Source organism: Camelus dromedarius, chromosome X (genome assembly GCF_036321535.1).
Source record: "Camelus dromedarius isolate mCamDro1 chromosome X, mCamDro1.pat, whole genome shotgun sequence".
In the NCBI taxonomy this organism is placed as follows: Eukaryota; Metazoa; Chordata; class Mammalia; order Artiodactyla; family Camelidae; genus Camelus; species Camelus dromedarius.
The window spans coordinates 109,036,653-109,049,050 of record NC_087472.1 but is presented as its reverse complement, the minus strand read 5'-3'; positions in this window follow the sequence as shown (position 1 = coordinate 109,049,050).

Genomic DNA, 12,398 nt, shown 5'->3' with positions numbered 1-12,398 from the left:
AGCATCTCCTGGGAGCTTGTTAGAAATACAGAATTTCTCTCCCCAACCTCGGATCTACTGAACCATAGACTTCAATTTAACAAGTTCCCAAGGTGATCTGTATGCACTGACTAAACCAGGGGAAGGCAGGCTACGGGTCTGCACACCAAATCCAGTGCTGCCTGTTTTGTAAATAAAGTTTTACTGAAACACAGCCAAGGCCATTAACTTGTCTATGCTAGCTTTTGCACTAGGATGGCAGAACTGAGAAGTTGCAAATATGTACTCTGTGGCCCTTTACAGAAAAATGTTTACTGACCCCTGATGGCAACCTTTACTGCGGGGGCAAAGAGGGCATTAGGCACCTAAACCTGCTAAAACCACAGCAGGAAATGATCATAACGATAAGGTAGACAGTCTTTTTTGGATAAGACATCTGCTTGGCCCATTAGGTAATGAAAATCATCAGGCAAATTTCTAGACCTCATTCAAGTTAAACTCCCCAATGTCCAGCACCATTTTCCGCCCTATGGACCCTGCCAAAGAAACACAGTGTCTGTCATGAAGTGTACAGGCAGAGAAGATGTAATCAGCATGAACCTAACATGGCATCCCCTCATTGAGTCACTAATGCATTAGAAGGATGCAAGTTTTTTAATACAAAGTTCTGGTTACATAAGCCATACATGAAACAGTTAAATGGAAACTGCCAGGGAAATAGCAGGCGGGAAGGTTTAACCGAAACTACGGAACTACCACTGCTGCTAGGGGAGTGGTTAATTGGGGCCTCCGAGTATAACCATGTGCACGAGGCTTGATGTACCAAGTAAAGTGAAGAAGAAGCACCCCAAATCTCTCTCCCTCCGTCCCTCCTCTCTTGCCATCCCTCCATGTCCCTCTCCTTCCCCCCTCCCTCCGCCTTTGCCCCATACGTGATTTTAAAGTCTACCACCTACATTTCCTGGCTTGCAAGAACTCTGAGATGCCAACAGTAGTTCTGGGAAAAATGAGAAGACTTTCAATCTGAGCTCCACCTCCCCATGTCACTCTGCCCCATGTCACTCTCTGAGAAGAAACCTGGCCAACAGGAAACACACAGGGTCTAGTTTAAAAGAACAGCAGCTGAGAGGAGAAAAGGGGGAGGGTCCCAAGGAGAAGATCCCATGACACTGGGGCTGAGACAGTCCCACAACCACATGTGTGGCACCTTTCAGGTGCCTCAACACCGAAGGTTGCATCCGTCCCACACTTAGCCTGGGCAGCCTGATGCTACCCTGCAGGGCTTTTGTTTTTGTTCACATGCTTACTGGTCTGTGGTTAGGTTAGCTTTCAGCAAACTATAAATGATCATCCTACTGTATGGTTTTAATTATTCTCAAATAATCATTGCTTTTGAAAAATCACAAGTACTAAAAAAATTTTTTTTTAATTAAAAACTTTTAGAGTAGCTGAGTCACAAAACTCATACCACAACTTGGATGAGCAGAAAAGATGCTCGGTATTTGTCCACAAAGAATGACCCCTTATTCTCAAGACAAGTTCTCCTCTCTGACCCTCATGAGTAAGAAAAAAAATAACTTTATGTCCAATTCAGTGCAAAGCACAGTCCTATGGAATAATGGAGGCCAGAGGTTCCCAGAATATGGTTCCCAGTAAGTACCACCTGGGAGCATGTGAGGAATGCAGAGTCTCAGGCCCCACCCCAGCCCTGCAGAATCAGAAACATCAGGAGTGGGGCCCTGCAATCTGTGTTTAACAAGCCCTCCAGATGCTTCTGAGGTTCTGATGCACATTCAAGCTGGAGAATCACTGATTAGACAGAGAAGTGAAGGTGTGTTGGGTAGCATGTTCTTCCCTTTGTTTTTCTCTCCCCTAAGGCTGTGTGTGTGTGTGTGTGTGTGTGTGTGTGTGTAGGGAAAGTCCGGGGACTTTGGGAACCTCGTGTCAGCAAATGAAGGGCCAGGTCCACAGCTGTTTGTCCTCTGCCCTCAGCGGCCCCACGTGGTATTTCTTATGCAGCTGGTGTTGCTCTCTCAGCAGACATTTGAGGCTCAAATATTAGTTAGAGCACTGGCTGGCAAACTTTTCTGCTAAGGGTCAAAAGTAAGCAGCTCTGACAGTCACAGGGTCTCGGTTACAACTACTGCCACTGTAGTGGGAAAGCAGCCACAGAAATATGTGAATGAATGACTGTGGCCGCGTGCCAATAAAACTTTATTTACGGAAACAGGTAACAGGCTAATCTGGCTCACAGGTTGGAGGCTGCTGAACCCTGAGTTACAGTAACATGAGCTGCCATCACAAATAAGCCCACATGTCTCTATGCATGTTTTTTATCATTCATACAACTTTACTCTTGCTCCTGTAACAATCTAATACAGTCCTGTATTCCTAGTGTCAGTAAGGTTTCCTCCAAGGATGCTCTGGACACCCAGGCTCTGCCCCCTTTGTGACTCCACTGTCCTTCACCTTTTCCCAAAGGGACACCCACATCTCACCAGGACTAGTCACCACACCCCTCCTCAAGGCAAGAGAGCTGCCAAATAGTCTTGAGCTGGATGACACTCCCAGCGACACCTCTGCACTATGGAAGGGGAAGTGAGTCCTGGCGACCATTTGGCCAACTCTTTCACAAAGGATAAGAGAAACAGGCGGTGGTTGCAGGAAGATAAGATGCCAAGGAAGAGCTTTCATAAGATGAAATGGATGTATAGACTGGGGAGGTCAAAACAATTTTGGGAAGTGGGCAGATAAGTAGAGAGGAAAGAGAACCACTTGGCCTTTGGTCTTTCTTGGTAGGTAAGTAAGGAGGCTGAGGAATATGACACACAGGGCACAAGCTCAGAGAGTAAGATGCAGGAATCTGCAATTTCCATTCCATAAACCCAGAGCTGGGGTGGTGGTACTAAAATGGAGTGGAGAAAGCCAAAGAATGGGGGCTCAAGATTTCAGAGGTTGAGACCAGAAAAATAGTGTCTTTCTGAGCAAGCTTGTGATAAAATCACATTTAACTCGTGAAGAAGGTTGTCCTTTTAAGCCAACTTTTGCCCATGAGCCCATCTGACCCATGGGTACAGTGTCTTACTACTGCCCAGGAATCGTGTCCAAGGGACCAGGAAGATCTATCCACCCCAGCACATCCAATACCACTGGCCAATTCACACATTTTCTTGTTAGATGGCCATTTCTTCACACTGGAATAGGTACACAAACTCTCAGTCTTTTGTAAGATACAAAAATATACCAAGGTAAAGGATCCAGCAATTGTACCTGATATTTGCTCAAATTAGTTGAAAACTTATGTCTATACAAGAAGTGTGCACATGGATGCTTATAGTAGCTTTATTCTTAACTACCAAAACTTTGAAGCAATTAGTAGGTGAATGGACAAACTGTGGTACATCTAGGCGGTGGAATATTACTCAGAGCCCAAAACAAATGAGCTATCGAGCCATGAAAAGATACGGAGGAACCTTAAGTGCATATTGCTAAGTGAAAGAAGCCAATCTGAGAACGGTAAACACTATGATTCCAACTGTATGACAGTCTGGAAAAGGGAAAACAACTATGGAGACAGTAAAAAGATCAGTGGTCACCTACGGGGAGGAATGAATGGGCAGAGCACAGAGGATTCTTAGGGCAGTGAAAATACACTGTATGATACAGTAATGATAGATAAATGTCATTGTACATTTGTACAAACTTAAAGACACCACACCAAAAGTGAACCCTAATGCACTATGGTCTTTGGGTGGTAATGAACTATCAACGTAGGTTCATCAACTGCAACAAATGCACCTCTCTGATGGGAGATGTTGATCATGGGGGAGGTTATGGGGGAGGGGCTATATGGGAAATTTCTATCTTCTGCTCAATATTGCTGTGAACCTAAAACTGTTCTAAAATCTGAAGTCTAATACATATATACACATTCACACATACACATATGGTCTTTTCCATCATTTATCAACATACACGATTTTTTCTTTTAATCTGGCAGGTGAAGCGGTGGCTGGAAGACACCTGTGGTCTGAGGAAAGGAAGATGAAGCCCCTCATGGAAGGGAAAGTAAAGATGAGGGGACGCTGGGGTGCACTAGAATGGACCTCCGACCCTCCATCTCTGCCTGGATCAAATCCTACATCAGATATTGGCACCAATGTACCAACCAGCTTCATAGAAAGCTGGATTTGTAGTCTGGAAAGACGTGAGATAAAATCTTTACAGCCTGCAGGCAGATACTCCTTTTCAGACCTTAGCATTTGGAATCTTAGTACAGTTCCAGACACCGAAGGCCTTTGCCAAAATGAGACTCTGGATGCATGACAAATTGAATTTGGGGGGCGGGGGAAGCATATTTGAATTGCACAAGTTCAAATAAGCCAGTAATAAGCCAAATAGCTGTCTCTTGGAGAACTGAAGAGAAAGAAGGGTCAGGGCAGGAAATCATAAAATAAACAAATCACTGCTATGAAAATTTATGTGGCTCACCCCACCTCTGAAATGAGAGTTCTAAATAGAAACGCTTACTCCTTTATACTGGTTATTATATCAAGATGTGTTTAATTTCGTGAGTTTGCCGGACGCCGCTATTCAGCCGCGCTGTGTATTTTTCCATGATAGATCTGAAACATTCACTGTGTCATGTGCTGCCTCCTCCCACACACCAGATACTTGAGAGCAAATCTCATGTAGATGTTGTTTTGTCTAGAGGCAGCCGAGCGGCTTCATAATAAGGCAGATGCAGAGGATGCAATTTCAAGCACTAGCGTTCAGCAGCACAAAGCTAATTACCTGTAACTGGGGAAACAAGGCAGAGACGTATTCCCTGTTTGTGTTCAGGCAAGAGGCGAGCAGAAAGGTCGGTCTGCTAGCTGAGGCGGCAGAGAGCAAAGCGCATCCTCGCCAGCACCACCCCAGGTCCCACCTGGAGCTGTGTGGGTGCAGGGATGGGGGCTGTGAAAGCAGCCCAATCACCCTGCAGGGTGCTGTCCCCAGACATGTGAATCTGGAGCTGCTGAAGCCTGCAAGCAAAGTGGCCATGCAGCCACGCCGTGAGAGAGGATGGCCATAGCACACATTGTAGGAGTCCTGGCTAAAGAAGAAAGTCAACATGCTTGGTCCTTCTCAAGACACAGGACCTGCCATTCCAAGGTGGCCAAAAAAACCAATGATAAAACAAGCACACTATAGTCCCTGAGATCATTTCCCCTTCACCTACTTTTTTCTGTTTTTCATTGAACAGTCCTCTTTTTCAGAGAAATAATTAGTGACAAAATTTTGATATGCTTAGAAACTGTGTTTAAAAGGAAAAAGATGGCTCAAATGGAGTGTGGCCTTTATCAGGTCTGACTCTTCCCAAAATTAACTGTCTGCAAGTTAGGGGGATAATGCAGATGGAGGGAGAATGTCAAAGGTGCCAGGATACACCTACAACTCTTTGATGCTAAAGAGGCTTTAGCAAGTTCTTGGAATTTGTAAGTATCACCAATCTTTGAAATGCTGGATGGGGAAGACACTGATCCCACACTTGTTCTGGCTCCCTTCACCTATAACGTCCTACCTACTCTCCCCCGTACTGCAAAACCTGCAGTTTTGAACTGCAGCTCTTTTCCTAAGCCTTCCAGCCAGAGTTCACCTGCCCTGCCCTGAACTATTTCCCAGCACTGAAGGGCTACTCCCCTCAATTTACCACGTGTAATTTTCAGTTATCTTTTTCATATGTTTCTGTTTTAAATGCCTCGACTTGATCGCAAGCTCCTTAAAGACAGAGACTATAACATGTGTCTTCTTTGTCACACTTCTTTGTATCTTGCCTTACTCTTAAGTGTTTCCAACTTCAGCTGAAAGTAAAAAGGAGAAACCCAAAGTTTTCAACTTTTCCCCTCGTATGCTTAAAGAACTGTTGGGTAAATTTAACTGTAAATCTGAGACAACAGAGCCATTTCTCTACTGCCTAACAGAGCTAGCTAGTCCAAGTCAATAGCACTAAAGACAAAAAACAAAAAGCAAAAAATAAAATAAAATAACCCATGATGAACATCATGAAATGTGAAGGCTGAAATTTGCCACTAAAACAAAGCAAAGCTTTCTAAGGACCAAGTTACTTCGAAATTCTCTTTTCATTTCCGACATGTAATTATTACTATATAAGCTGCGCTGAGCAAATTTACATATTTTTTTAAATATCAAGAAATATTCATTGCAAGTGTAATATTTTCAACAAACCTGTGGAAGAGTGGGGGATGACAAGCATTCTACTCTAGTATAATGTATGGAAAAACTGTAGTATCTACTACTTCAAATATGAAGATTACATACATATTCATAAATATGCATATATATGTATTATACACAAAGTGTATTACACACATATACTTCTGCTGTTCTGCTTGTTTATTTTGGATCAATTTTACTGTTTGTATTATTAGACTGTGGGCAGTGGCCTCACTTCCCATCTTTAACTATAAATTTGAAACCTGGGGTCCTGTTAGAAATTCCAGTCGGACTTTCTATAGTTGAACCTCTTACCTTTGCAGTTCTATAAAGTGTTTTTGCTTTGTTTTGTTTTGCAATATTTGGAGTTGTCTCTGACTTCATGTTCCATTAGCTCCAATCCCCCCTTAGAGACAGCAAGCAGCCGGTCAGGGTTAATCCATCCTGGTTACATGGGCTCATGACCTTCCAGAGGGGACATCCACATATTTAGTGTTTGAGCCATCAGATAAGTGAAAAATGCTAGTGGTGACAGTTTCAGATCTGTATCAATAAGCCCAGTGTCTAGCTGGTGTGACAAGGTAGAGTTAAAAAGAATAGGGAACGCCCCAAAGCAATGTAAAATACAGCTATGAATATATAAAGAGCCTAAGAGATGAAGTCCTCTGAAGGGGAGGGGCCCTTGTCTGACCAAGAGGAGATTACGTTCAGGCAGGCAATCTTAAAATAACTATAAACCATTGATGAAGGAAATTAAAGAAGACTTTAAAAAATGGAAAGATACCCCATCCTGTTGGATTGGAAGAATCAATATTGTTCAAATGGTCACACTGTCCAAGGCAATCTACAGGTTTAATGCAATCCCTATCAAATTACCCAGGACATATTTCACAGAACTAGAACAAATCAAAATAAAACTTATATGGAACCATCAAAGACCTAGAATTGCCAAAGCATTACTGAAGAGAAAGAAAGAGGCTGGAGGAATAACCCTCCCAGACTTCAGACAATACTATAGAGCTACAGTCATCAAGACAGCATGGTATTGGTACAAAAACAGACATATAGACCAATGGAACAGAATAGAGAGCCCAGAAATGAACCCACAAACTTTTGGTCAACTCATCTTCGACAAAGGAGGCAAGAATATACAATGGAATAAAGACAGTCTCTCCAGCAAATGGTGTTGGGAAAACTGGACAGCAGCATGTAAAACAATGAAGCTAGAACACTCCCTTACACCATACACAAAAATCAACTCAAAATGGATCAAAGACTTAAACATAAGACAGGATACAATAAACCTCCTAGAGGAAAACATAGGCAAAACATTGTCTGACATACATCTCAAAAATTTTCTCCTAGAAGAAATAAAAGCAAGAATAAACAAATGGGACCTAATCAGACTTACAAGCTTCTGCACAGCAAAGGAAACCATAAGTAAAACAAAAAGACAACCTACGGAATGGGAAAAATTTTTGCAAATGAAACCGACAAAGGCTTGATCTCCAGAATATATAAGCAGCTCATACGACTCAATAAGAAGAAAATAAACAACCCAATCCAAAAATGGACAGAAGACCTAAACAAGCAATTCTCCAAGGAAGACATACAAATGATCAATAGGCACATGAAAAAATGCTCAATATCACTAGTTGTCAGAGAAATGCAAATCAAAACTGCAATGAGGTATCACCTCACACCAGTCAGAATGGCCAGCATTCAAAAGTCCACAAATGACAAATGCTGGAGAGGCTGTGGAGAAAAGGGAACCCTCCTACACTGCTGGTGGGAAGGCAGTTTGGTGCAGCCACCGTGGAAGACAGTATGGAGATTCCTCAAAAGACTAGGAATAGACTTACCGTATGACCCAGGGATCTCACTCCTGGGCATACATCCAGAAGGAACACTGCTTCAGGATGACACCTGCACCCCAATGTTCATAGCAGCACTATTTACAATAGACAAGACATGGAAACAGCCTAAATGTCCATCAATAGATGACTGGATAAAGAAGATGTAGTATATTTATACAGTGGAATACTACTCAGCCATAAAAACCGGCAACATGTCATTTGCAGCAACATGGATGCTCCTGGAGAATGTCATTCTAAGTGAAGTAAGCCAGAAAGAGAAATAAAAATACCATATGAGATCGCTCATATGTGGAATCTAAACAAACAAACAAACAAACAAACAAGGCATAAATACAGAACAGAAATAGACTCATAGACATAGAATACAGACTTGGGGTTGCCAAGGGGGTCAGGGGTGGGAAGAGATAGACTGGGATTTCAAAATTGTAGAATAGATAAACAAGATTATACTGTATAGCACAGGGAAATATATACAAGATCTTATGGTAAGCTCACAGAGAAAGCAATGTGACAATGAATATATATATATGTTCATGTATAATTGAAAAATTGTGCTCTACACTGGAATTTGACACAACATTGTAAAATGATTATAAATCAATAAAAAATGTTAAAAAAAAAAAAAAAGAGAGAGGCAGCCATGTATCCTTCCCACATACAAACCTAACCCTCACCAGCATCAACGAGAACTGAAGCTACCTCTGATTTTTTATTGTACCCATCACTCTTGACTTAAATGCTCTCCGGTAAGGAAGCATGGTGAACCCAAGTTCTAAAATCAAGAATGCTTCCTCCCCACCAAATGCATCTGGCTTTAAATGGCTTTACCAGGTCGGTCTCTCTAGAGTGGAAATCTGCAATGCTTCCATGAAATGATAATTGAGTCTAAATTTTTCCACAGGCACAGTCAACCGTCCCTATTCACCAATCCTCACCTTAGGGCTTCTGTGCTGTCCCACCCTCCAGCCTCGCTCCTATCAAAGGGCCTCCCCGCCAGGAAATGCAGGAGCAATGCAGAAGAGCCAGCGCTGGTGCAGGAGCTCCACATCCAAGCTCAGCCTGCTGGACCCCCAGTCTCAGGTTCCTGGTTCTGACTCAGTGGCAGTCCACGTTCCATCTCCCCAAGGTCCCTTCCTGTGCCATTGGCTGGACGAGCCATTTGGGACCAGTCTCATTGCATCCTAGACAGGATTTTAGTATCTGCCCCCCGAATGCCCGCAACCACAGCTGAGGAACACATGCTTTCCTGCCAGCCCTGCCCGACCAGCCCTGCCATATGGGGCCAATTCCAGGACAGATGGGAACAGAGGCTCTGCAGCTGCTCAAGGATAAATTTTAATCACAGCCCTCAGTCTGGAGTGATCAGCAACCAGCACGGTCACCCTTTCAGACTTCAGCTTATGTAGGCTCCGATGACATCTCAGAGCAGATAAGCCCTGCTGTTCGGAAAAAAACAGTATGACTGCAACATACACACACACACACACACACACACACACACACACACACACACACACACACACACACACACACACACACACACACACACACACACACACACACACACACACACACACACACACACTCCTCTTTCCACCTAACTTCCAGAAAAGCGCAGAAGCCTCTCTGGGTCCCTGAGATGACAGGTGTGTATTTATGTTGCATTTCAGAATCACTGACCTTCCAGGTGATTCTAAGTTCTAACAGCTTCAGTGTGAGATAGAGACTTTTCAGGCGGTGCCTTTCCCAGGCAGGCGGACACCTCCACTGTGGGCACTGCAGGCATCTCTGAAGTCCTGAGGATCTGTGAAAGAATTCTGAGAAGAAATCTCTCTTGATCTCCCGTGAAACTACAGAGGGCTGCATTCACTGTCCCTTTTGTGCCTAGAAACCCCAGGATCCTTGAATAAACAGTTGAAGAGTTTCTTTCACGGGAGACTGTTCATTACTTGTAACAATTTAGAATACCTTGAGGTTTGCATTAGAAAGTCATTTTGTTTCATTTTTGAATTTGAATATTAGTGTCCAACCTTTGATGAATCTCCTCAAATCACTTCAAAATCAACTTGCATTTTTCAGAAAGAATCACTCCCTAAACAAACAGAAATGCACAATTTACACAAATGTTCACAGAGACACAAGTCACAACTGTCAAAAGATGAAAACAACCTAAAAGTCCACTAAAGGATGAATGGATACACAAATTGTGATGTATATATGCAATAGAATATTATCCTGCCATAAAATGAATAAAATACTGACACAGGCTACAATGGGGATGAACCTTGAAAACATTATGCTAATGAAAGAAGCCAAGCATAAAAAGACAAATATTATATGCTTCCATTTATATGAAATACCCTGAAGAGGCAAACCATTGAGACAGAAAGCAGACTAGACTAGCAGCTGCCAAAAGCTTAGGGAAGGAGAAAACAAGGAGTGACTGCTCAGTGCATAGAGAGCTTCATTTTGGGGTGATGAAAATGTTTTGGAACTACATGGAGGTGGTGGCTGCACAACGTTGTGAATATACCACATGCCAATGAATTGTTCACTTTAAAATGATCAGTTTTATTTTCTGTAAATTTCACCTCAGTTCTTTTAAATGAATGATTTCAAAGGTTTGAAAAACATTTTGCTTCCTTATCTATAAGGTCTATGTTCCAAAAGAGTTTATGTTTTCTTTTTTGGGAGAGACTGTTCAAGACACCTATAAAATCTTGTATTTGTGTCACTTTTTTTTAATGCCTCTTAACAGACTTTAAGTGGCACTAAGTGGGGAAAAAAAAAACATCCCCTATGGATCTGGCAACCAAAACGCAAAAATAGTAGCAGTTTACCTACCCCAAATCAACTGAAGGAAACAGAGGCGAAGATGCATAGCTCGGCAACTGTAGGTGGATTAAAGAAGAGGGACCTGACGTTTCACCAGGTAGAGACAATGATACGATAGTATGGCCCCAGGCTATCCGCAGATGCCAACAGCCTCAGCATCACCTGGGAGCCTCGGAGAAATGCAGGTAGGAGTCACTGCCGCGGGGAATGTAGTTTGGTGCAGCCATTACGGAAAACAGTATGGAGACACCTCAAAAACTAAAAATAGACTTACCATATGATCCAGCAATCCCACTCCCGGGTATATATCCAGAGGGAACTCTAATTTGAAAAGATACATACATCCCAATGTTCACAGAAGCATTATATACAACAGTCAAGACATGGAAACAACCTAAATGTCCATCAACAGGTGACTAGATAAAGAAGTTGTGGTATATTTATATAAAGGAATACTATTTGGCCATAAAAAAGAATAAAATAATGCCATGTGCAGCAACATGGATGGACCTAGAGATCATCATTCTAAGTGAAGTAAGCCAGAAATAGATAGAAAAATACCATAAGATACCACTCATATGTGGAATCTAAAAAAAAGATAAAAAGGACACTATGAACTCATCTACAAAACAAACAGACTCACAGACATAGTGAACAATCTTATGGTTACCAGGGAAAGGGGGTGGGAAGGGATAAATTTGGGAGTTTGAGATTTGCAAATGTTAGCCACTATATATAAAAATAGATTTTTTTTGTTTCTTCTGTATAGCACAGGGAACAATATTCAATATCTTGCAATAACCTTTAATGAAAAAGAAAATGAAAATGAATATATGTATATATATGCATGACTGGGACATTGTGCTGTACACCAGAAGTTGACACACTGTAACTGACTGTATTTCAATTAAAATTTTTTTCAAAAAAAAAAAAAAAGAAACGCAGGTAGGAGTATGGGATCAACAGATGCAAACTACTATACATGAAATAGATGAGCAACTAGGATTTACAGTATAGCCTAGGGAACTATACCCAATATCTTGTGATAACCTACAATGGAATATAATCTGCAAAGATACAGAATCACTATGTTATATAACTGAAACTAGCACAATATTGTAAATATGCTATACTTCAATTTTAAAAAAAGAAAGAAAGAGAAGAAAAGCAGGATGTCAGCCCCACCCAGAACTACAGGAACAGCATGTGCATGTTCGCACAATCCCCAGGCATCCCCATTACCCCTCCAGAAGCAGCTGACTGACCCTCACCCTCAAGTTGTGTTCTTTTGCCTTCAGCAAAATGCTTCTACAAGGCCTTCGAAAGCACTTGCACAAACCTGATTCCTCTCCTCCCTCGAAGTCACCTAAGAATGTTCTATGCTGCCTCCCCACACCCTCGCCCACCAGACCCCAACAAGGGGCAAGACTCTATCAAGCAGTGCTCCACAACCTAGACGTCCACTCAGAATTTTCTCTCGTAACTTCTACC